The 24,861-nt window shown below is 39.7% G+C and overlaps 1 long non-coding RNA gene across 5 annotated transcripts; it reads right to left on the bottom strand.

Moving 5' to 3' along the window:
- Positions 1-13,132: 13,132 nt before the first annotated feature.
- Positions 13,133-24,226, bottom strand: LOC120876902. Of its 5 annotated transcripts, none has more exons than XR_005724242.1 (4): positions 24,114-24,226; positions 23,667-23,702; positions 21,478-21,587; positions 13,133-13,346 (listed from the first exon to the last, which is right to left on the bottom strand). It is a non-coding gene; the product is annotated as an uncharacterized LOC120876902 (long non-coding RNA). The 5 variants fall into 5 exon arrangements; XR_005724240.1 differs by having other exon boundaries at positions 13,133-13,343; XR_005724243.1 differs by lacking the exon at positions 23,667-23,702 and having other exon boundaries at positions 13,133-13,343.
- Between the last annotated feature and the right edge of the window lie 635 nt (positions 24,227-24,861).

The raw sequence follows: 24,861 nt of genomic DNA, 5'->3' as shown, positions 1-24,861 counted from the left end.
TCTCTACATTTAATGTAGTCCCTTGCTTTTTTAGGGAGGGAGAGGGTTATTTGTTTTTGTTTGTTTGATCTTGGATAAGCCTCACAGCTTGGGGCACAACCCGAACCTGGGCCACAGTGGTAAAAGCACTGAAAACTAACCACTAAGCCACCAGGGAACCTCCATGGTCCCTTGTTTATAAATATCAACTGTAAGCAGACAACTTCCAAATGTCTCTGGACATTTATTAATATAAGTGCATATATATGTTTTTTTTCTTGGACTCCAGATACATATATACATATATATCTTGGTTGCCCTGATGGCAAGATTCCCTGGAGAATTGCCTGGAGGACTCCATGGAGGGCTACAGTCCATGGGGTTGCAGAGTCGGACACAACTGGGCGAACAACACTTTCACCTGCAGACATATAAATACACACACACATATAATCTCCACCAGCCTACTCAACATCTCCACTCACATCCACAATAAAAACAGACAACTCAAACTTGCCATGTTCAAGAATTCTACCCAAACACCTTCCTTCCCGTATTAAAGGCACCACTGTACACCCTCTTTCAAAAGCCCCAAATCTAGGGATCAGCCTTGATTTTTTCCCTTTCTATTGCATTCCCATATCGAATTCTTCAGCAAGTCTTTTCATTCCACCTCCAAAATATAACTTGACAGACTACTTCCCTCACTTCTTCTACTACTGACCTAATCCAAATGACAAACATTCCTTAGCTAGAATATGGCAATACCCTCCTAACTTGTCTCCCTGAAGCCTGTCTGGGGGTTTGTTCTCCATGAAGCAACTAGAATTTCTTTTAAGTAAATTAGATATGATTCTTTTGCTTGCATCCCTTCACGAACTTTATATCACATTAAGAGCAAAACCCTCCAATATTAGTTTGTCCACCCCAACCTCCCCAGCAGTATCAACCAGGCTCTCCTATGTCCACTTGATTTCAGCCACACCTTTTGCAGTTTCCCAAATAAGTCAAGTTCATTCCAGTCTCAAAGCAATTCTACTTCCTATTCCCTCCCCCTGGAACCTTTTACCTCCTGTTTCCCCAAACTCATTTCTTTATGTTATTTAGACTTTCGCTTACCACATAGGGTTGGTTTTCACTGATTGTCCTACATAAATAAACCACATAGCCTTGTGTCTTTGCCCTGTCACTATTTATCCCATAACCCTAATTTGTTTACCTTTTAACACTTAATGTCTTCAGATTCTTATTTGATTATTTGATTTTTATCCATCTTCCCAGCAGAATGTAAGTTCATGAGGCAGTGACCTTTTCTTGTTCAACATCATATCTTCACCTCAGATGTGCATCTAAGAGTACCTGACACTTAGTAGGTATTCAATAAATACCTGCTGAATGAATGAATGAATGATGAAGGAAGGAAAATAGTCTAGCAGGAGAAACAGACACTAAGCAAATTTCCAGCTGATTATATGGTTAAAACTGTAATAAGTACAAATTAATTTGGCAAAGAGTGGAGTGGAGTAGAGAAGAGGAAAGAGCAACAAATATCTGTTAATGGTTTTGCTGTGGTTTTGAAGAACACACATATATCCCTCTAGCACCTCCCATAGCACCTGACATAAAATTAAACTCAGTTAAAATAATTTTGATTTTGGAATTTTGGACTTTTTTAATAAATAAGGACAGGTACTATAGAGACATACTTTCCATTGCTGTTAGAAATCACATTAAGTATGTTATTTTAACTCCAGGAATATTGAAAATTGAAACCACCTCATTTTGGTATCTATTCTTTCTCTGCAAAATCTGGGCATGACCCACACAGTTAACAGGGACAATTTTTATTAACAATGCACACGTTTATTCTGATCACCTCAACTTCCTTTAAGGAATATTAGGTATCCTATTGACTAAAAGTAAAAAATAGAGACTTTGCAGAGTGAAGCGGTACAATTAATTTTTGTACAAATTAATTTGTACCCAGAGTTAAGCCCTTTCTAGTTCAGACGACTATACCCTTTTGGGATTGAACAACAATTATTTGCCCCTGGATAAACTCTGTGAACCACTAAAAACACTAATATATACAGGAACCTGTGGTGGTCTACTCCTGTTCAGCAGTACTCTGTGCTCAAATTTAATGTAGACCACAGTTCCCCAAGATTGGTTAGAGCCATACCTCCAAGCATATGAAATAATTAAAAGCTCTCTAAAGAGGGAGCAACACTATAAAACTTTGGGTTTCAGTGTCTGGGATATCCGGGACAAGATTCCACTTCTACCTCTTACTAGCTGAATGATCTTGGATGGATTTAACTACTAAGCATTAGAATTCTACGTCTGTAAAATGGGGAAATACTGCTTAAGCAGTGAATGGTGCAAAGATACTGAGTGTTCAGTGAGGTTGGCACTACTCTTATCCTTATTTTAAAGATGAGGAAAGGGAGGCTTAAAACATTTAAGTAACTTTTCTAATGGGCGTATAGAAACTAAGTGTAGAACTGAAATTTCAATTAAAAACTTGTAGTTGAGAGAACCATAATCCAAAAGGATACATGCACCCCAGTGTTCATTGCTGGAGGAGGAAATACCAACCCACTCCAATATTCTTGCCTGAAAATCCCATGGACAAGAAGAGCCTGGCAGGCTAGAGTCCATGGAGTCACAAAGAGTTGGACACAACTGAGCAGGCACACACCCAATATTCACTGTAGCATTATTCACAGTAGCAAAGACATGAAAGCAACCTGTGGTACCAACACAGTGGAATATTACTCAGCCATAAAAAAGAATGAAATAACGCCGCTTGCAGTGATATGGATGGACCTAGACATTATCATTATCGAGCTTCCCTGGTGGCTCAGATGGTAAAGCGTCTGCCTGCAATACAGAAGACCCGGGTTGGATCCGTGGGTTGGGAAGATCTCCTGGAGAAGGAAATGGCGACCCACTCCAGTATTCCTGCCTGGAGAATCCCAGGGATGGAGGAGCCTGGTAGGCTACAGTCCATGGGGTCACAAAGAGTCGGACACTTCACTTCAGACATTATCATACTAAGTGAAGTCAGAGAAAGACAAATATCATATCACTCATATGTGGACATGTGTTAGTCATTCAGTCGTGTCCAACTCTTTGGGACCCCATGGACTCTAGCCGAGCAGGCTCTTCTGTCCATGGGAGTCTCCAGGCAAGAATACTGGAGTAGGCTGCCATTTCCTTCTCCCTTCCTATGTGGAATCTAATTTTAAAACTAAAGTTACAAATGAACTTATTTATAAAGTAGAAACAGAATTATAGATATGGAGAACAAATTTGTGGTTACCAAAGGAGAAACGTGGGGGGCGGTGGAGGGAATAAATCAGGAACTTGGGATGAGCACACATTACTATGTACAAGATAGATAACCAACAAGGACCTACAACACCACACAGGAAACTCTACTCACTATTCTGTAATAACTGATAGGAGAAAAAATTCTAAAAAAGAATTAATATCTCTATTAACATATGTGCAACTGAATCACTTTGCTCTACCCCTGAAACACAACACTGTAAATCAGTTATACTCCAATTAAATTAACGCATTTAAAATATGCTTAATGAAGAACAGTCTCTAGAAATATTTGGTTGTTACACAGATAACATAGTCGAACACAACCACATTGGATTTCAGTCTCATTTATTTAAAATATTTAGAGCTCAGAATAATTTCTAACACGGAAAAAAATATGAATCAACCAAATTGTGTCTCTTAATATACCAATATTCACATTTAATTTTAAATTCATTTTCAGTATTTATGTAAACAGAGTTTCAGGTCAGATTTTCATGGTGAAATCAGGACTAGTTCAACATAATGAGATAAAGTTCTATAATTAGAGAATTACATAGAAGCTAGGAATTTTTAAGAATACAGCAGAGCTGAAGCCTTCATTTGTCTGTACAATAAAACTTACATACTTGTAACAGTTCTGTCTTCTACCTCATCTTCATTTAAATGTAGTTCCAAATATTGTGCTTAATTTCTCCTTTAAGTTCAGTTGAGAAGGTGTTCAGTTCTAGGTTAAAAAAGAAATAGTGCCATGATTAAAAAGCCTTTGACGTTAGAAACTTGGAGGTTTCCAAAAAAGTAAAACTTTACTGTAACAAACAATATTACCATAAGATATGAGCATTAACATGTACTTGCTTCAATACTGCATTAGCACATTCAAAGTGACTTCACATTATCCATTCAAATATCACACTAGCACTCATACGTCTCAGCATGAGTTTCCACTATTTATTCAGCTCTCAAGAAGCTCAGCCCTTTGAGGGGGTTGAACATTTCATGAGGCCTTCCAGAAACAAACACACAAAAAACTAAACCAGTCATTTTGAAACAAATGATTGAAAAATATAGTTTTGATATTTGTTTTTTTAGTTTCAAAAGCTCACAGAAGTATATAAGAAAGTCTCCCACCTCATTTCCTATTCCCACTAATTGCAGCTGGCAATTGAGAGTACATCTTCTATTTATTTTTCTCTGTAAGTATTAAGCTATATGACATATACAACATACATACATTGTTTAAGTTAAAAAAAAAATTGTGAGGAGGTAGCCAAGATTGTGGAGTAGGAAGACCCTGAACTCACCTCTTACCAAAGACCCACGAGAATTGCAACTACTTACAGAGCAACTATCTCTTCGAATGACCTGAATACTAGTAGAAAAATTTTTTTTTTTTTTTTTTTTTACAAGTGAAGACATCAAGAAGGACCCACAATGAGACAGGTAGGAGGAATGGAGATGCGATATAGTCAGGACCCATACCTGGGTGGGCAACTCACCAGAAATGTCACAATCATAGAAGGCCTCTCCCAAAAGCACGAGGACCCTCACCCCACTTTGGGCTCCCTAGCCCAAAGGCTGTGCACCTCCTGCTCCAGGAAAATGAGCCTCCAGAACATCTGGCTTTGAAAAACAGCATGGCTTATGTTTGGGAGGAGGTCGAGAGCTGCAGGAAACAGACTCTGCTCTTCAGAGGATGCACAGGGACCTCCCTGGTGGTGCAGTGGCTCCCAACGCAGGGGGCCAAGTTCAATCCCTGGTCAGAGAACTAGACCCCACATGCCTCAGCTGGAGTTCGCATGCCACAGCTAAAGATCCCACAGGCTGTACCGAAGATCAAAGTTCCCATGTGCCTCAACTAGGACCCAGTTCAGCCAAATAAATAAATAATTTTTTTTAAGTGTGTACTAACTGTGGAAGGATCTTCACTGAGGACACTTTTCTCCAACCTGTATATCTATATACATGCACATGTCTAAAATAATGTTCATTGAATATTAATACTTGTTACTTCAGAGTGGTAAGATCTGGAGTCATTTTCTGCTTTTTTATGTTTGTATTTTTGTGTGTGTGTAATGAGCATGTACAATTAAAAAAAAAAAAACAGCAAGGTGATTAATTACTCCTTAAAAAAAAAAAAAAAAAAAACAGAATGTGCACAAAAATCTCACAAACCCCAGCACAGAACAGTAGTTTGAAAAGAGCCTGGGTCAGACCCACTAGGGCTCCGGGAAAGGCAGGAGGCAACTGGAACACCCCCTGGGAAAAGAGACATTGCTGACAGTCATTTTGGGGAGCTCGTTCTTCCACAATAACACTGGTGTGGCAAGTGCCATTTTGTAATCCTCCAGCCAGATCATTAGCACCAGGCACCTGGCCCCACCCTCAGCAGCAGAAGCTGCCCAGTAACTCTGAGCCAAACAGACAGCCTCAAGAATCAACTACCCCAGGCTCCAGAAAGCCCATATTCATTGCAGGAAGCACAACCTTGCAGCCAATCAGGTTGGGGGTCAGCCCTACCTACCAGAGAGCCCACAGGAGTCAACCCCACCACAACAGGAGGGTGTGCCCAGCTCACATAGGGGCACCCCTAGGGTGTCCCTGGTGGCTCAGATGGTAAAGAATCCACCTGTAATACAGGAGACTCGAGTTCAATCCTTGGGAAGTTCCCCTGGAGAAGGAAATAGCATCCCACTCCAGTACTCTTGCCTGGAGTATTCCATGGGCAGAGGAGCTTGGTGGGCTACAGTCCATGGAGTCACAAAGAGCCAGACACAACTGAGTGACTTACACTTTCACTAAGGCATACAGTTCTAATGACCAGAGGAACACACTGCTGAGCACCAGGGAGCTATAGGTGAAAGAATTATACTGGAATACTTTCTTATACCCTATAAACTCAAAATGGATTAAAGACTTAAATGTTAAGGTCTGAAAGTGAGAAAGGAGGGAAGGGGACAGTGCACGACCCTTAGCCATTAAGGATACAACAGAAACTGGTTAAAACCGACTGGACCTGACACAGCAAGAAATTCAACTTCCAGTAGATCTTGAACCTCCTGATACACTCGATGTAATACATGTTGTTGCTTGTTGTTGTTGTTGTTTAGTCGCTGAGTTGTGTCCACCTCTTTTGTGACCCCCATATACTGTGGCCCTCCCAGTTCCTCTGTCCATGGGATTTCCCAGGCCAGAATACTGGAGTGAGTTGCCATTTCTTACTCCAAGAGGTCTTCTCAACCCAGGGATCAAACTGTGTCTCCTGCGTTGGCAGACAGATTCTTTACCACTGAGCCACTGGGGAAGTCCCTGTAATTTGTGTGTGCACTAACAGTATAAGCTAAATGACACACCCACAGGTACCATGCCAGTCCAAAGGCAGACCATAAAAGGTCAAAAAGTGGGCAGTGGAAATCCCCTCCCGGTCTCCAAAATACTTAGAATATCCCTCCCACTTGTTAGTGTATGAAACTACCCAGCCCATAGAAACTAACCACCCTAGTGGCCCAGTGATAAAGAATTTGCCTGCCAGTGCAGAAGACAAGGGTTCGATCCCTGATCCAGGAAGATCCCACATGGCGTGGAGCAACTCAGCTTCCGCGCCACAACTACTGAGCCAACGCTTTAGAGCCCAAAGTCACAAACTCTGGAACTACTGAAACCCACAAACCCTAGAGCCCGTGCTCCCCAACAAGAGGAGCCACCACAAAGAGAAGCTCACACACTGCAACTAGAGAGTATTTCCTGCTTGCAGCCACTAGAGAAAGCCTGTGCAGCAACGAAGACTCAGCGCAGCCATAAATACATATGTAAAATGATAAAGAAACAAAACTAAGCTAACCACCCTTTATATCAGGGCCTTCTCAGATGGCCCACATCCTGCCTATAGAATGTGTCCCTCTCTAAATAAATCTGCTTTCACTTTCCTGGGGCCAGTTCTTGCATTCTTTCCTGTGCAAAGCCAAGGAGCTTCACTTGGCTGCTAGAGACGGGCACATGACCATCCTCTTGCACCCCGTTTTCCTGTGACACACCCACCACCAGTAGATGTGTAAACCCAGCAGGCCTTTCAGGTTCCTCAGCTGTTATCTCTATCTTCTCTGAAAGGTGGGGCATTATTTGCCATCCCACTTTACACGTGAGCTAACCAAATACTGGAGCTGTCCAAGGTCACAAAACTTCAGGCTTGTTCTTTTCCTCATACTATTCAAAGAGAAGATTCTGTTTTTGAACTATTTTGATACATATATATGATAATGAGTTGTTCTCTAACCTGGTGAATGCAAGATGATTGTGAAACAGAGCAGACCTAAGCCCAGCCCATGGCCTGCAGCCAAACTGAGTCCATCCATGGATGTGGGAAAGTGGAAGCTGCTTAGTCGTGTCTGACTCTTTGCAGCCCCATGGACTGTAGCCCGCCAGGCTCCTCTGTCCATGGTATTTCCCAGGCAAGAATACAGGAGTGGGTTGCCATGTCCTTCTCCAGGGGACCTTCCAGACCTAGCGATTGAACCCGGGTCTTCTCCATTGCAGGTTGATTCTTCACTGCTGAGCCACCAGCAGGTTCATGGATGTGGGAGTGAGGAATAAATGCAGTTTATCGTATAACAAGGAGGTTTTACGGTCGAATGCAGCCAACAGGTGCCTAACCTCACCTTCTACCATTTCCTTTTCTGCCCGACTCCCCTTGCACGCCAGCATGCTCCTCTCTCTTCCTTCTTCAACACTTCAGCCTGCAGTCTTTAGGCATACTCTTTCCTCAGTTGCCTCCATACCTGGGTGCTTGGAAAGCAGGAGAGGGGCTATTTATTTCTCCATTCCCTCTTATGTAGAAGATTTTGAGGAGGCTTATTAAAATTCTCTTACTGCAAAACTAAAAAAAAAAAAAAAGAAGGGAGCTAGAGATAGGAAAACATGTTTAGATCCTCTATATCGATAATGTGAACACAGTTAACTAGCAATATCTATTTCACAGAGACATAACCAGCATTTCAATTTTTCAACACCCCCTGTAAACTGAGTAACAGGGGGTGGTATTCCTAAGACCCAATCATTCTTGAGTAAGAGATGTTGCTAGACTTGCCAGGTGAGCCCCCAAAAGCACAACAAATACTAACCAACTAATTGCACACTATCTTTAACAGCTGGCTTCCCCTCCAGCAGACAGTTTAAAAAACGGATTTGGGCCAGGTGGGACAAAGAAGTGTAGCTTCTTTCCAATTCTTGGTTTAATAAAGGAGAATCCTGAGTTAGAACTTAAGAGAAAAGTAGAACCAGCAGATGAGCTATATAGCTAAAAATATGTGACTGATTTTACTTTCCAATGGGAAGTTATTGCTCCCTGCCATTAACTTTTACATTTTTCCTTCTACAATAATGATCCACTCGTTCACTTAATGACTACTAATTTAGAGGCTACCCACTCCAGGACTCGTGCCTGGAAATTCCCATGGGACGGAGGAGCCTGGTAGGCTGCAGTCCATGGGGTCGCTAAGAGTTGGATACGACTGAGCGACTTCACTTTCACTTTTCCCTTTCATGCATTGGAGAAGGCAATGGCAACCCACTCCAGCACTCTTGCCTGGAGAATCCCAGGGACGGCAGAGCCTGGCAGGCTGCCATCTATGGGTTCGCAGAGTCGGACACGACTGAAGCAACTTAGCAGCAGCATATGTTTACTAGAACTATGTTGTGGTTGTTCAGTTGCGTTCATGTCCAATTCTTTGAGATCCCATGGACTGCAGTACACCAGGCTTTCTTGTCCCCCATTATCTCCCTGAATTTGCCCAAGTTCATGTCCATTGAGTCGGTGAGGCTATCTTACCATCTCATCCTCTGCCACCCTCTTCTCCTTTTGCCTTCAATCTTTCCCAGCATCAGGGTCTTTTCCAATGGATAGACAGATCTTTATGGTGCTTAAAGTATGGTTGGTATCAGATGGATCTTTGTGCTTTTGAGGACTTTAGAGAAGGCCCTTATCGCTTGAGTGTAGTGAAGAGGAGAGGCCGCAACCAGGTGTGCTTCCTTAGGACACATGCACACACACAGACATAGTATCAGCTTCCATTGTCGATATTATAAATTTCTGCAAATTGGTGACTTTAAGCAACACACACTTATTTTCTGACAGTTTTATAGGTTAGAATCACAACCCGGGACTCACTGGACTAAAATCAAACTGTTCATTTTGGAGGCTCTAGGGAAGAGTTTGATTCCTTGCCTTTTGCAGCTTCCAGAGGCTACAGGAATTCTTTGACTCGTGGAATCCTTCCTCTTCCTATATCTTCAAAGCCAGCATCCCTGCATCTCTCTTGACTGTTCTTCCATAGTCATATCTCTCTTTCTGCCAAAGCTGAGTTCAGTTCAGTTCAGCCGCTCAGTCGTGTCCCACTCTTTGCGACCCCATGAATCGCAGCACGCCACGCCTCCCTGTCCATCACCAACTCCCAGAGTTTACTCAAACTCATGTGCAGAGTTGGTGATGCCATCCAACCATCTCATCCTCTGTCGTCCCCTTCTCATCCCACCTTCAATCTTTCCCAGCATCAGGGTCTTTTCCTAGGAGTCAGTTCTTCGCATCAGGTGGCCAAAGTATTGGAGTCTCAGCCCTGCATCAGTCCTTCCAATGAATATTCAGGACTGATTACCTTTAGGATGGACTGGTTGGATATCCTTGCAGTCCAAGGGACTCTCAAGAGTCTTCTCCAACTCCACAGTTCAAAAGCATCAATTCTTTGGTGCTCAGCTTTCTTCATAGTCCAACTCTCACATCCATACGTGATGACTGGAAAAACCATAGCTTTGACTATATATGGACCTTTGTTGGCAAAGTAATGTCTCTGCTTTTTAATATGCTGTCTAGATTGGTCATGGCTTTTCTTCCAAGGAACAAGCATCTTTTAATTTCATGGCTGCAGTGATTTCACCATCTGTAGTGATTTTGGAGCCCAAAAAAATAAAGTCTGCCACTGTTTCCACTGTTTCCCCATCTATTTGCCATGAAGTGATGGGACCAGACGCCATGATGTTAGTTTTCTGAATGTTGAGTTTTAAGTCAACTTTTCCACTCTCCTCTTTCACTTTCATCAAGAGGGTCTTTAGTCTTTCTTTGCTTTCTGCCATAAGAGTGGTGTCATCTGCATATCTGAGGTTACTGATATTTCCCCAGCAATCTTGGTTCCAGCTTGTGCTTCTTCCAGCCCAGTGTTTCTCATGATGTACTCTGCATATAAGTTAAATAAGCAAGGTGACAATATATAGCCTTGACATACTCCTTTCCCAATTCGGAACCAGTCTGTTGTTCCATGTCCAGTTCTGTTGCTTCTTGACCTGCATACAGATTTCTCAAGAGGCAGGTCAAGTGGTCTGGTATTCCCATCTCTTAAAGAATTTTCCACAGTTTGTTGTCATCCACACAGTCAAAGGCTTTGGCATAGCCAATAAAGCAGATGTTTTTCTGGAACTCTCTTGCTTTTTCGGTGATCCAGCGGATGTTGGCAATTTGATCTCTGGTTCCTCTGCCTTTTCTAAATCCAGCTTGAACATCTGGAAGTTCATGGTTCACATATTACTGAAGCCTGGCTTGGAGAATTTTGAGCATTACTTTGCTAGGGTGTGAGATGAGTGCAATTGTGTAGGAGTTTGAGTGAGCATTCTTTGGCATTGCCTTTCTTTGGGATTGGAATGAAAACTGACCTTTTCCAGTCCTGTGGTCACTGCTGGAGTTTTGCAAATTTGCTGGCATATTGAGTGTAGCACTTTCACAGCATCATCTTTCAGGATTTGAAATAGCTCAACTGGAATTCCATCACCTCCACTAGCTTGGTTCATAGTGATGCTTCCTAAAGCCCACTTGACTTCCCATTCCAGGATGTCTGGCTCTAGGTGAGTGATCACACCATAGTGATTATCTGGGTCATGAAGATCTTTTTTGTATAGTTCTTCTGTGTATTCTTGCCACCTCTTCTTAATATCTTCTGCTTCTGTTAGGTCCATACCATTTCTGTCCTTGATCGAGCCCATCTTTGCATGAAATGTTCCCTTGGTATCTCTAATTTTCTTGAAGAGATCTCTACTCTTTCCCATTTTAATATTTTCCTCTATTTCTTTGCACTGATCACTGAGGAAGGCTTTGTTATCTCTCCTTGCTATTCTTTGGAACTCTGTTTTCAAATGAGTACATCTCTCCTTTTCTCCTTTGCCTTTTGCTTCCCTTCTTTTCATAGCTGTAAGGCCTCCTCAGACAACCATTTTGCCTTTTTGCATTTCTTTTTCTGGGGATGGTCTTGATCACTGCCTCCTGTACAATGTCACAAACCTCCATCCATAGTTCTTAAGCCAATCTGTCTATCAGATCTAATCCCTTGAATCTATTTGTCATTTTCACTGTACAGTTGTAAGAGATTTGATTTAGGTCATACCTGAATGGTCTAGTGGTTTTCCGTACTTTCTTCAACTGAAGTCTGAATTTGCCTAAACAGAGTTTGTCATCTGAGCCACAGTCAGCTCCCGGTCTTGTTTTTGCTGACTGTATAGAGCTTCTCCATCTTTGGCTGCAAAGAAAATAATCAATCTGATTTCAGTATTGACCATCTGGTGGTGTCCATGTTTAGAGTCTTCTCTTGTGTTGTTGGAAGAGAGTGTTTACTATGACTAGTGCATTCTCTTGGCAAAATTCTGTTAGAGTTTGCCCTGCTTCATTCTGTACTCCAAGGCCAAATTTGCCTGTTACTCCAGTTATTTCTTGACTTCCTACTGTTGCATTCCAGTCCCCAATAATGGACATCTTTTTTGGGTGTTAGTTCTAGAAGGTCTTGTAGGTGTTCATAGAACCACCCAACTTCAGCTTCTTCAGTATTACTTGTCAGGGCATAGACTTGAGTTACTGTGATATTGAATGGTTTGCTTTGGAAACAAACAAAGACCATTCTGTCGTTTTTGAGATTGCATCCAAGTACTGCATTTCAAACTCTTTTGTTGACTATGATGGCTACTCCATTTCTTCTAAGAGATTCTTTCCCACAGTAGTAGATATAATGGTCATCCGAGTTAAATTCACCCATTCCAGTCCATTTTAGTTCACTGATTCCTAAAATATCAATGTTCACTCTTGCCACCTCCTGTTTGATCACCTCCAATTTGCCTTGATTCATGGACCTAATATTCTAGGTTCCTATGCAATGTTGCTCTTTATAGCATCAGACTTTACTTCTATTGCCAGTCACATCCACAACTGGGTGTTGTTTTTGCTTTGGCTCTGTCTCTTCATTCTTTCTGGAGTTGTTTCTACACTTACCTCCAGTAGCATATTGGGCACCCACCAACCTGGGGAGTTCATCTTTCAGTGTCCTCTTTTTGCCTTCTCATACTGTTCATGGGATTCTCAAAACAAGAATAGTGAAGTGGTCCCTTCTCCAGTGGACCACTTTGAAAGGTTCTGTAATTGCAAGGAACTATGTGATTAGATTAGGCCTTCTAATCTTCCTCCTCTCAAAATCCTTAATCCTTAAACTTATCATCACACAATCTGTGTTTCTGATAATTTCCTTTGCTGTGCTGAAGCATTTTTGTTTGATGTAGTCCCATTTGTTTATTTTTGCTTTGGTTTTCTTTGCCTGAGGTGACATATCCCCCCCAAATACTATTAAGAGTAATGTGAAAGAGTACACATGTCTCTGTTTTCTTCTAGAAAGCTTATGGTTCTGTTGTAGGAAAACTGGGCACAAGAGGATGTTCACGTCCCAGGTCTTAGAGGAGTTCCTGGGGTTGGCCACCAAGAGAGGATCTGTGGCTTTGTGCAGAAAAGATTTCAAGAATGGGCCATAGTAAATCAAAAGCAAGTTTATTTAGTTCATTTCCAAATGTGTTTTCCAACACCAATGAACAATTAAATTAACTCAGTCTTGACACTACTGGAGATAGCATCAGATCCCACAGGTTTAGTCACGCAAGACTGTCCCCACTTCAGGCACCACATGCAAATCCAGGTTGTAAGCGTACTTCTGACTGCCTGGTTATAAATCTGGAAGTTCCTGCTGAAACACAAGGATGATGGTAAGTTCAGGCTGAGCACAATGCCGGAGCACCACTCTGTTATCTCACCACCAGAAAATCAGAGGAAAGTCACACACACCCTGCAGCCACCAACCCCAATTTTGCCTGTAAGACTTCTCTCCAGAAAACATTAGGGAGTTCAAGCTTTTTGAGCAAAAGCACCCATCTTCCTTGTATGCCCCTTGAAATAAGCCTTTCTCTACTCCAAACTCTGAAACTAGGCACACAAACTTGCACTTGGTGACGAAACTTTTTAAAACTATAATACCACTGACTCACACACCATATACCTTTTTTTATCTCTGAAAGTTTCAAACATACATATATGAAAGATTTATCAAGTTGAGAACACCTTGATGAACAGGAAAAGCAAAACAAAAGTTAGGATTACATGGGGTAAAAGCCTGTCATCTTCAAAAATGGGTATTTAGCTAACTTTACAAAGAACTACTAGAAGTGAGTAGCTAAAAACAGATGTAAAGTCAGCAGCTAGATTCATCACAAATAAAGAAATCATCAGAAACGTGTGTAAATCAAGTCAATTTAGGCAACATTCCACTTTCTGAATACCAGAAGGGAGGAAAAAAGTGTAATAATCCTAATGGTGAAATAGCTCTTTTTGGAGCACAAAGCAAGTTGTCTTGAGAATTCCCTGATTCTCCAGTGTGTAAGACCCCATGTTCCCAATACAGGGGGCCTGGGTTCAACCTTTGGTCAGGGAATTAGACCCCACATGAAGTAACTAAGAGTTGGCATGCCACAGCTAAAAGATTCCATGGGCTGCAACTAAGACCTGGCCAGCCAAATAAAGAAATAAATGTTTTGTTTTTTTAAAAAAGGAAGTGATCTTTATAGCTTGACACAAAGTAAAACAATGCTCTTGGTTACAGCATTATCTGAATTAAATGAAATTCAGAGGGAAAGAAAAATGTGGATGCAATTGACAATAGCTCTTTGACATCAACTGTCTAAAAATAAAACTTTGGAAATGTAGTTTTTGGGGGAGAAACTTTTTTGCAAAACATGAGTACTTCCTAGGGCCCTGTTTTCTATTCAAATCCATACACTGTCGCTTAGCCTTTTTTTTCCTTCAGCATCACCTGGTAATGACATTCAGCACCTTATAATATCTGCCTATATATGTATGTGTGTTTAATGAAGATATGAATGAATACTCACTCTTTTTCTAAGTTTCGTAACAAAGGTCTCTTTTTGGTTTGAATCTGTAGAGACCAAAGGGCTCAATTTTAATATTTTCACAAGTTCCTGAAATACTGCTCCATCATCACTTCATGAATGAAATATTTTAATAATTTAAATGGAAATGTGAAAAAGATGATTTCCAAAACTAAGAATATATATTATTCATAAAAAACAACAAAAATAATTTTTGGACAAAATTGTAATTTTTGACTGTGGTTTCCAAGTATATAGAAAATATGGTTTAAAATGTTGAACACTAACACTTTTCTACTTCACTTTTAAAAAGTTAACTGATACTGAAAATATATATAAATTATTTTAATAGTTATTTATTCTGTTTTGATATTCCTTGATGTTTTAGGGTTGGTCAAAGTTAGAGGTGCAAAGTTGGAGAACTCAGAGCTAATCAATTCATTCTTTTCATCATGAAATGAAAACTTTGGGACACCAAGATAGAGACTAAACAAAGAAGTCTATAGGTTCTTTATTCCCTATTTAATATCAATTCAAACACTATCAGATGATCTGTTTTACCTTCTCAAAGTGGAAGTATTCAATAGTTTAAGTGATCCTGAACTCCTGATCTGGGGCTGCTCAACTAGCAGATGGTAAATTTGACACACAGGTAAAATGGGATGAGATATTCTGACCCTTTCCATATCCCAGGGAATGTACTAAGGATCCACGCTTAGTTATAACTTTGCCCTTGTTGAAATCTCATTTCAACTCTCACCTGATTTGAGATACAAGTGTCCTCTTAATCTAACTTAGGGAGATTTTTAATAAGTCAAACCTAAGAGGTTCAGTTGGGGAATTAGTGAACATTAGTCAATACCTTTTACAGTGAGTATAATCCCTGTTTAATAGTAAAAGGAAACGGTGAACTTGGTTTACCTTGGAGCTAAAGATTGTTGCTCTAAATTTTTAATCTCTTCTATTTCTAATGAGATGAAAACACACATATGGAGGTAGCCAGATTTTCAGATCTCACTGACACAATATCACAAAAAATCCCACTTGCCCCTCATTTATCAATGATAGTGAACAACAAATTCTGTTAACCTAGTTTCAAAATAAACATAAAAGCAAAAAACTAGAGTCCATACTACATTGTAACCTGCTTTTGTACTTAACATAGTAAATATCTTTCTATGTCATATTTTCTATGTAATTTTTAATGGCTTGACAGATTCCAAGTATAGATATATCATAGATTCTAAACATCTGGGGCTTCCCTTGTAGCTCAGTCAGTAAAGAATCTGCCTGCAGTACAGGAGACCTGGGTTCGATACCTGGGTTGGGAAGAACCCCTGCAGAAGGAAAAGACAACCCACTCCAGTATCCTTGCGTGGAAGATCATGACACAGGAGATTGGTGGGCTGGAGTCCATGTGGTCGCAGAGTCAGGCATGACTGAACAACTAACACTTCCTTACTTACTTAAACAATTTTTTATTCTTGGGTATTTAGGTTGTTTCAGGTATTTAGCAATTAATATAAATAAAGCTGAAACAAGCACTAGCATGTTCTTATACACATCTCCAAATGTTAAATTCTTAGAAATGCAATTATTGAGATAAGTTGCAAATATTTTTTTCCAATCTTTAGCTTAACTTTTTGGGTGGTTTTTTTTTTTTTTTTGGTTTTAGTGTATTTTGATGAAGTTTTTAATTTTGATGAAATACAATTTATCATTTTTTATTATTTTTTAATTATTAAAAATTTAGCCATGGGTGTACATGTGTTCTCCATCCTGAACCCCTCTCCCACCTCCCTCCCCATCCCATCTCTCAGGGTCTTTACATTACCCAAGATCACAGAGATTTATCTCGTTTTAGTTTTCTCTCTTATGTTTAGATTTTGAAGTTAACCTTTGTGTATATCAGGAGGCTAGGAATAAGACTCATCATTTTGCATATGGATCCCCAACTGTTCCAGCATCATTTGCTGAAAAGACTATTTTTGCCTATTGATTTACTCTGGCACTTTTTTGAAAGGCACTAGATGTTACATCACGTGCATACCTCCATTTTGCTTTGTCTCATTGATTTCTTGTTTTGTTAAAATTACATGTAGGGTCCTGCAGTTTTAAAGTCTTGAGAATTCTCTGGTAGTCCAGTGCTTAGGACTTGGCACTTGAAATCCCTGGTCAGGGAACTAAGATTCTGCAAGTCATGCAGCACAGCTAAAAATTTTTTTAAAAATAGTCTTAAAATCAGACAGTGTAATTCCCATTGTTCTTGACTACTCTAGAGCCTTTGCATTTGCATATAAATTTTAGCCTGTTGAAATACAGATAGATCAATACACCAATTTGAGAAGAGGTGAAATCTTAACAATATTGTCTTCTGATTCTTGAACATGATATCTTTCTCCTTATTTGGGTATCCTTGTTTCTCTCAGCAATTTCAGAATACAGGTCTCAAACATACTTTGCTAAATATATCCTTCAGTATTTCATGTTTACTGGTGCTACTGACATGGTTTTTGTTTCTTAACTTCAATTTACAATTACTGTTGCTATGATGAGCATTTTTAAGGTTCTTGGTAAACACTGTCCTTTAAGAAGGTCATACCAGTTTGTATATCTAACAGAATATGAGAATCCTTGTCTGACCACACTTTTCTAAGTACTTATCTCATTTAAACTTTTTTTCTCCCAGATACGATTTTCTCTTCTTGGGAAGATTTATCGTTGGATCTTAGCCACAGAAAGTTTGATCACATGCCTTGGTTTATGGCACGGCAACATCACTGTTCTTTTAATTTAGTATCTTTTTACCTCATTTCCTGCTCCTGTTCTACTTTTTGCTCTATGGGCAACCTTCTTCTTGTCCTTAGGAAACCATCCTATATTTGACATGTTTTTTGAGTATTTTCTTTAAAACATCTTTGTGTCCATGTATTTTAAATGTATACAAATGGTATTATATTATAGATTTCATGACTACTTTCACTAAACAATGCATTTTTTAAAATATGTGCATATGTGGTCGGTATATGTAGTCCTTTGCTTCATAGTATATGTAGTACTATACATGTGTTTCCACCATATTTTACCTATTCCCCCACCTCTCCAAAGGGATTAAGAATCCTAGGTTCCGACTTTCCTGGTAGTGCAGTGTCTAAGACTGTGCTGCCAATGCAGCAAGGCCGGGTTCAATCCCTGGTCAGGGAACTAGATCCCACATGCCACACCAAGAGTTCACATGCCACAACTATAGATCCCGTATGTTGCAACTAAGATTCTGCACAGCCAATAAATAAATTAAAAAAAAAAATCCCAGATTCACTCTAAACTACTGCCAAAAAACAAAAACAAAAAATGAGATCAATACCCTTGTTTTTGTTTCTTTGGAGACCTGTTTAAGACTTCTTGAGGACACATACCTGGAAACAATTTATTAATAATATCTATATTCATTTAACTAAATTCCACCAGATTGCTCTCCAGAATGGTTCTGCCACTTTATACTCTCAGCACCAGTGTATGTATCCCCTCATCCCCATTAACACCTGACATTACCCATCCTTCTGCTTGTTAGTCTACTAAGTAGAGAGAGATTATACTGTTGCTTTCATATGAACCCCTCTGATTACTAATGAGTTTGGGCATATCTTTGTTTTGTGAGCATGATTATAACCTTGGTGCATTTTTCTATTGGTAACTTGTTTTTTTTGATGATCTAAGTATTTCTTATCATACTGTAGGTACTAGTTCCTTGTTGGACATAGACATGAACATATATTCTCCAATACTGCCATCTATTATAAATTAACGAATCTTTTTTCTCAGGACTTTTTCCCAGTGATCTGTTGTTGAATAATGAAGCACTCAAAACCTCACAAGCTGAAAATAAATCATTTTATTTTGGTCAATATTTGGGGGGTCAAAAACTGGGAGAGGCACCACTGGGTGGTTCCCCTGATTTACACAGCAATAGCCAAGGCAGCTGGGGCTAGAGAATCCACTTCCAAAATGGCTTCTTCACTTACACTGCACTTCTGGTTCCTTGGTGCTCCCTGACCTCTCTACTTGCTGTCTGATCTTCCAGGGCCTCTTTTCATGATCTTGGGCTTCTTATAACATAGAAATTTCAGGGAGTTGCATTTTTTATTTAGTGGCTGGCTTCCAAGAGGCAGGAAGCAGAAGCTGTCAGGCAAGTTAACAGCAACATCTGGAAATGTACATCATCACCTCTACCATGGGTTTCCCTGGTGACTCAGACAGTAAAGAATCCACCTGCAATGAGGGAGACCTGGGTTTGATCCCCAGGTTGGGAAGTTCCATTGGAGGAGGGCATGGCAACCCACTCCAGTATTCTTGCCTGGAGAATCCCCATGGACAGAGGAGCCTGGTGGGCTATACTCCAAGGGGTCACAGAGTCGGACACAACTGAGCAATTAAGCACAGCACCTCTATCATAGTCTCTTGGTCTAAGAACTCAAAAGCCTTGCCCAAATTTAAGGAAGTAGAGAGATGCCACCTTCTGATCACACTCTAATATTATGTTGCAGAACACGTGAGCTGGGAGATACTGTTGTGGCCAACTTTGGAAAAGAGAGTCTGCCACATTATTAACTGATTTTTTCCTTTTGTGAATTATCAAACCATGGCTTAGTCCTTCTATCTTTTCCAATTGATTTATAAAAACTTTTTATATTACATATCTCAAAATGTTTCATTTACAAAAATTATGTTTTCTACAAGTTTTTCTCCTCAGGTAAAAGAATATAAGACAGTTTCATTTACATCACTGTTAAGTTTCCTTCTAAAAATCTTTTATTAGGATAAGAAAATTACTTAACACTATGTATCTCAAAAAACTAATGATATATATTACAGGATCTTATCAAAGAATAAACCATTTCATAGACATCTTTAAATTAACCTCATAATATTAAAAATTCAAATTATATGACACAATTATAACGAGTGGCACAAAAAGTTTAAAATTACTGATGTCTACATTTTGACTTTCTAATACAATGGGCCTTTTATTTCTCATCATAAACTGCACATACTCTACACCTTTGGTTAACACTAAAATAAAACGGAAAAAGTTGGCCACTGTTTTAAAACAACTTCAATGACAATAGGGTCCTCACTCCCTCAAAAAGACTTCTTTAAAAACAATTTAAAACCCAGAAACATAAATTAGAGAGTTTTAAAAAAATAAGCTACAAAAGCACTTTACAAATAATTTTTTGGGGGGTTAGTAAACACACACAGAACTGTTTTTTTCTATCATGTGAATTTAAGGACTTCTAATATTTTCTTAATAAAACTTTTCAAAAATATGTATTTCATGAGAGTGTCGGGCAAGAAGTAATATTGTCTTCAAGTGAAACTTGTCTGAAAATGACAAGTCACTCATCTCTTCATTAACCAAAGACTGCTAATAACAGAAAAGCAAACTAAGCTATATACCCTGGATTTTTTTAGATGACAAATTCTGGCACTTTGTGCTAAGGTTTAAGGTAATTATTAACTCATTATTCCCTACCACATAGAAATATAATATTCCCTAGCACACAGAAATATAATATGCATAGCATTTTAACTATAAAACTGTAACATAACAAGAATCCTTTATTAAGAAAATGTCCTTATCACAAATATTTCAGATTTAAAATAACGGTTTTAAAAGTTGAAGCACATTAACTTGGAGAAACAAATTCCAAATTAAACAAAAATGTCATTTAAGTTCTAGAACCACAAAGGCACACTAAGAAAGTCAAACAAAAATAAGGAAGGGAGAGAACACAGCAAAATGATCTCTTAAGGGTGTTCTGAACCTTTAAGATACAGCTGGAATCCTTTAAGTGGCAGGATATATGCTAATGATCTTGCTTTCTTTCAGATGGAAATGAATTAATGTCTTTTACTTTAGACATAGTATTTTGAAATAACTGTTGGTTTGCTGTGGTTTCCCATAAAAAGCATATGACTAATTCTCTAACTTCAAAAAATGAGGCCCAGCAAGCAAAAATAATGTATGTTATCCAACAAATGTATGTAGAAAAAATCAGAAAATAAAACTGACAAGCATGGAAAAAATTTAAATACTTTTCTTCTTTCTCCCAGAAAGGCGGAGGTGAGGGGTGGCAATACACTCTGTGCACTGGAGTACTGTGCTGTGCTCAGTCACTCAGTCGTGTCTGACTCTGTGACCCCATGGACTGTAGCCCACCAGGCTCCTCTGTCCATGGACATTTCAGGCAAGAATACTGGAGTGGGTTGGCATTTCTTCCTCCAGGGGATCTTCTCCACCCAGGGGTCAAACTTGCGTCTCCTGGATCTCCTACACTAGCAGGCAAATTCTCTACCATTGAGCCACCTGGGAAGCCCATGGTTAAGGGTACTGCAATCTAAAAACAAACGTATGAAACTGAAGAAGACAAAATACACAGACAAGCGCACAAAGTGCAATCAATAATTCCTCCTCCTCAGACAATGTAAACAAAAAACAAGGGCCAGATTATGAACGGGTGATTTGTTGTCTTGTATATGCAGTTTTACCACTCACCAATGTTCACAGATACAGAAACACATTAATAAGACATGCTTGCTTTCAGCAAAGTGAACAATTAAATACAGGGAAATGGAATTAGAAAGGACTTAAGTAAAAGCCTCAAATAGATATTCCTACTCCTCCCCCCTAAAGTGTTTCCAAATTTTGGCTACCATCTAATGAAAACAATTTTTTGTTATCTCCCAAATTCTATTGCCGCATAGGTCAGAGATATTGCAGGTTCAGCTCCAGGACACCATGATAAAACAAATATCTCAATAAAGCAAGTGATGCAAATTTGGCGGTTTCTCAGGGCATATAAAAGTAATGTTTACACTATGGTGTAGTCTGTTAAGTGTGCAATAGCATTATGCCTTAAAAAACGATGTACTCACCTATAACTAAAAAATGTTTAATTGGGACTTCCCTGGTGGGCCAGTGGTTAAGACTCCATGCTTCCACTGTAGGGGGCGCAGGTTCAATCCCTGGCCTGGGAATCAAGATGCTGCATGCCACAAGGCGTGGCCAAAAAAGAAAATAAAAATTTTTTTTCAATTGCTAAAAAAATGCTACCCCTCATGTGAAACTTCAGCAAGTCACAGCAGTAACATCAAAGATCACTGATCACAACAAATATAAAAATAATGAAAAAGTGTGAAACAGTGTGAGAATTACAAATATGAGACACAAAGACACAAAGTAAGCAAATGGTATTGGAAAAATGGTACTGATGTCACAAACCTTCAATCTGCAAAAACAAACAACATGCAAAAGCTGCAAAGTGCAACAAAGTAAAGCACAATAAAACAGAGTATGCCTGAACCTGAAACAAAGTTTGTGTCTCTTTTTTGAATGAACACCAGAAACAGAGGCTTTCACTAATAATGCCTAAGTCAGGAAAGTTACCCTTTGGCTTATGTCTCATTGAGAGAAGTTTCATCAAACCCATGCAAAATTAAATTTCAAAAGGACAGCTTGTGACACATCTACACAATACAAAACCTTAGGGATTATCTTCCCCACTAGGCAGTGGATTTTGATATATTTTTCTCTGAAACTACTGTTGACTTATGTATTACAAAACACATTTTACACCAGCAGCAGAACTAGAGTAGTAGAGATGGAAATCAGGGTACAAAATAAAGAACTCAGAGGCCAAATGTTAGAATTCTTGGGTATAAACTCTCCCCATTTAGTGAAGAAATGTGTCTAAATGTCCCAAGAACAAGGGTTCTTTGCAAATGCCCTAAGTTTATCTCTAAACTTACACACACAACTTCTTATGAAATGTTTGTTCTGCTTAACTCAAGTCAGAGGTAACTTGGCAGTTTAAAACTTATGTATCATTTTTCAAAGAAAATTGTGCTTGGTTTTGACTAATTCTGAATGATTCTACAAATCTATAACTTCCAGCTATCCAGTTTTCCTAAGATACAAAATTCACTCACTCATTTTTCTGTTAAATCACCAAAACATAACCAATATGGACAATATAGATCATTTAAAAATAAGTGTCTCAATCTCTTTGCAAATGGAAAGTTGGCTAATATTCTGAGACACACTGGGGTGAGGTCAGAGGAAAAGAAAGGGCTTTATGGATTACAAAATACACATTACATCAGCAGCAGAACTGAAGTTACGTGATTAGCAAGCCAACAATATCAATCTACCAATTTAAACCTGAAATCATGCTTCAAAAGAAACACACATACAAACCCATCTAGCTTTGCTCCTCCTTTTTCTACCATTAGTATCTCTCACCTCGTCAAGCATTAAGCAAACTCAGACAAGAGCAAAATTATAATCCACTTCATCACAAAACATCAAAGGGCTTTTCAATTATATATGAAGTGGAATTCATATGGAATGACACAGAAACAGGTTTCAGATGCTTTCAATTATACCAAGAAAAAAAATGGAACATACTTTTTTACTTTCTCTATAAATAATTTCTGTAATGTGGCCTGCCCCTCCAATCTAAAAACTGATACCTGACTTCCAAAGCATCTACTGTACATTATTGGAAATCACGTACTTCACCAAACTTGAAAGACCTTCCTAGACACCAGAAATAGTGAGGTCCAAGTTTGCACAGTAGGTAAGGCAGATGATGACCTGCTTAGCAATCTGGTGTTATCCTGAGATGTTAACAGGTGCAGTTAAACGGCAATGCACAGTGTCTCCTTTCGCCTGATACTGAGAAAACACCCAATAACAAAGGTCAAACTGTCCCAATATGCAGAGGAATCTTATGAGCCAAGAGTAATATTAACACAAGGAAAAGTAAATCTGATTCCCATAAAACTTTCCAAACAACTTCAGAGCACCAGAGAAGCCACAGGGGCTTGCTTCCTAAAACTAAAGGAACTTGTGATATTGGCATTTGCTTTATATCCATTTTTGCACACAATTCCTTACTACAAACAACTGCAAAACACTCCTCTGAAGTTTTCAAAGATTTAACAACATATTCAGGCTAACAGAAAACCATTTCACAAGCAGGAACGGCCGGCCACTGCCTCGCAACATTAGCCAACAAGGGCAAAGTTCACCAAAAGCAAGAGAAAGTGAATCGCACACTCACCAACGACAGACTCACAACTCATGCAACTTCTTACACCTAAAACAAAAGAGACAACACCCAAGCTACCGCTGTCCACCCTTTCCAAAATCCCAGCTCGTGCATAAATCCCACCAGACCCACGAAAACGAGCCCAACCTAACCTCAAACAGGGTCTTAAGCATCAACGAGTACAAGGACTGAGTGGAACGCTGTAAGAGAGGGGGGAGGGGCGCAGGGAACAAAGCACAACAAAATAAAGCGGACTCTCAAACTCTCAGGCGCTAGCCACAGCGAAACTTCAAAGGCAGAAGGCCAAACGGCCAGGGTCCCTACAGGTTGGGGCCCCCCTCACAGAGACGGTAGCCGCCAGAGGCCCCCCTGGCCAATCTAACGACAACAGGCCACCAAATTAACCCGTCAGGCCGCTCTCCCACCTCCCAAACACACAACTGACAGGCCCTTGGCAACCTGGGGGCTGCTGGGGGCCCTCTAACGATACAGAGAGCCCCCCAAGCCGTCCGGAACAGCAGAAACTCCAAACTCCTGCCTTGGCGGCGGCCATCACAGCGAAAAAGCGAACTTTTACGACAACTCCCACAATGCCTGCGGCCTACAACTCCCAGAGTGCACCGGGCGGCGCCATGGTTAACCCTGTCGTGGCGCCGGGACTGACGAACCCTGCTCTCCTGCCCATCCCAACTGCCAGTTGTTGCACCTACTTTTACCTTCACAATCTGAAACTAACTTTGGAAGTTTTGTCAAGCCGCTACAGTTATACTATCTCAGCGCCTTCTTTTATCACACAAACAACGCCAACTGCCCAGAAAAATCATCCCTGACAGAGAACTTTTTGTTATCTCCAGAGCTCTCCTCACAGTGCCAAATGTTTTGTCAATCAAGGGGACACTTAACTTCAATCTTCCCCTTCGCTATAACTTTCTGGCATTTTTCTAAATTATTATAGCCTAGAGGTTTTGGTACTCAACTTTATTAGTTTAAAACCTGCTTCCTAAGTTCTGGGAAGCAACAAGAAAAGACTAGCCTATAACTGACCATAATGTTCTACCTCTCTATTTTATAAAGACGAATTTCCTCAAATATTTGACTAAGAAAATTCATGCGAGTCTAAATAAGTCCTAATTAGACAAATTAGTTATGGGCAATATATCTTTTAAATTTCAAGGTAATTTTTTTAAGGGAAAACCTTATATGCCAA

The sequence above is a fragment of the Oryx dammah genome, unplaced genomic scaffold (genome assembly GCF_014754425.2).
Source record: "Oryx dammah isolate SB20612 unplaced genomic scaffold, SCBI_Odam_1.1 HiC_scaffold_17, whole genome shotgun sequence".
In the NCBI taxonomy this organism is placed as follows: domain Eukaryota; kingdom Metazoa; phylum Chordata; class Mammalia; order Artiodactyla; family Bovidae; genus Oryx; species Oryx dammah.
The sequence above is the reverse complement of the archived record's forward strand: the minus strand, read 5'-3'. Positions and strand labels throughout refer to the sequence as shown.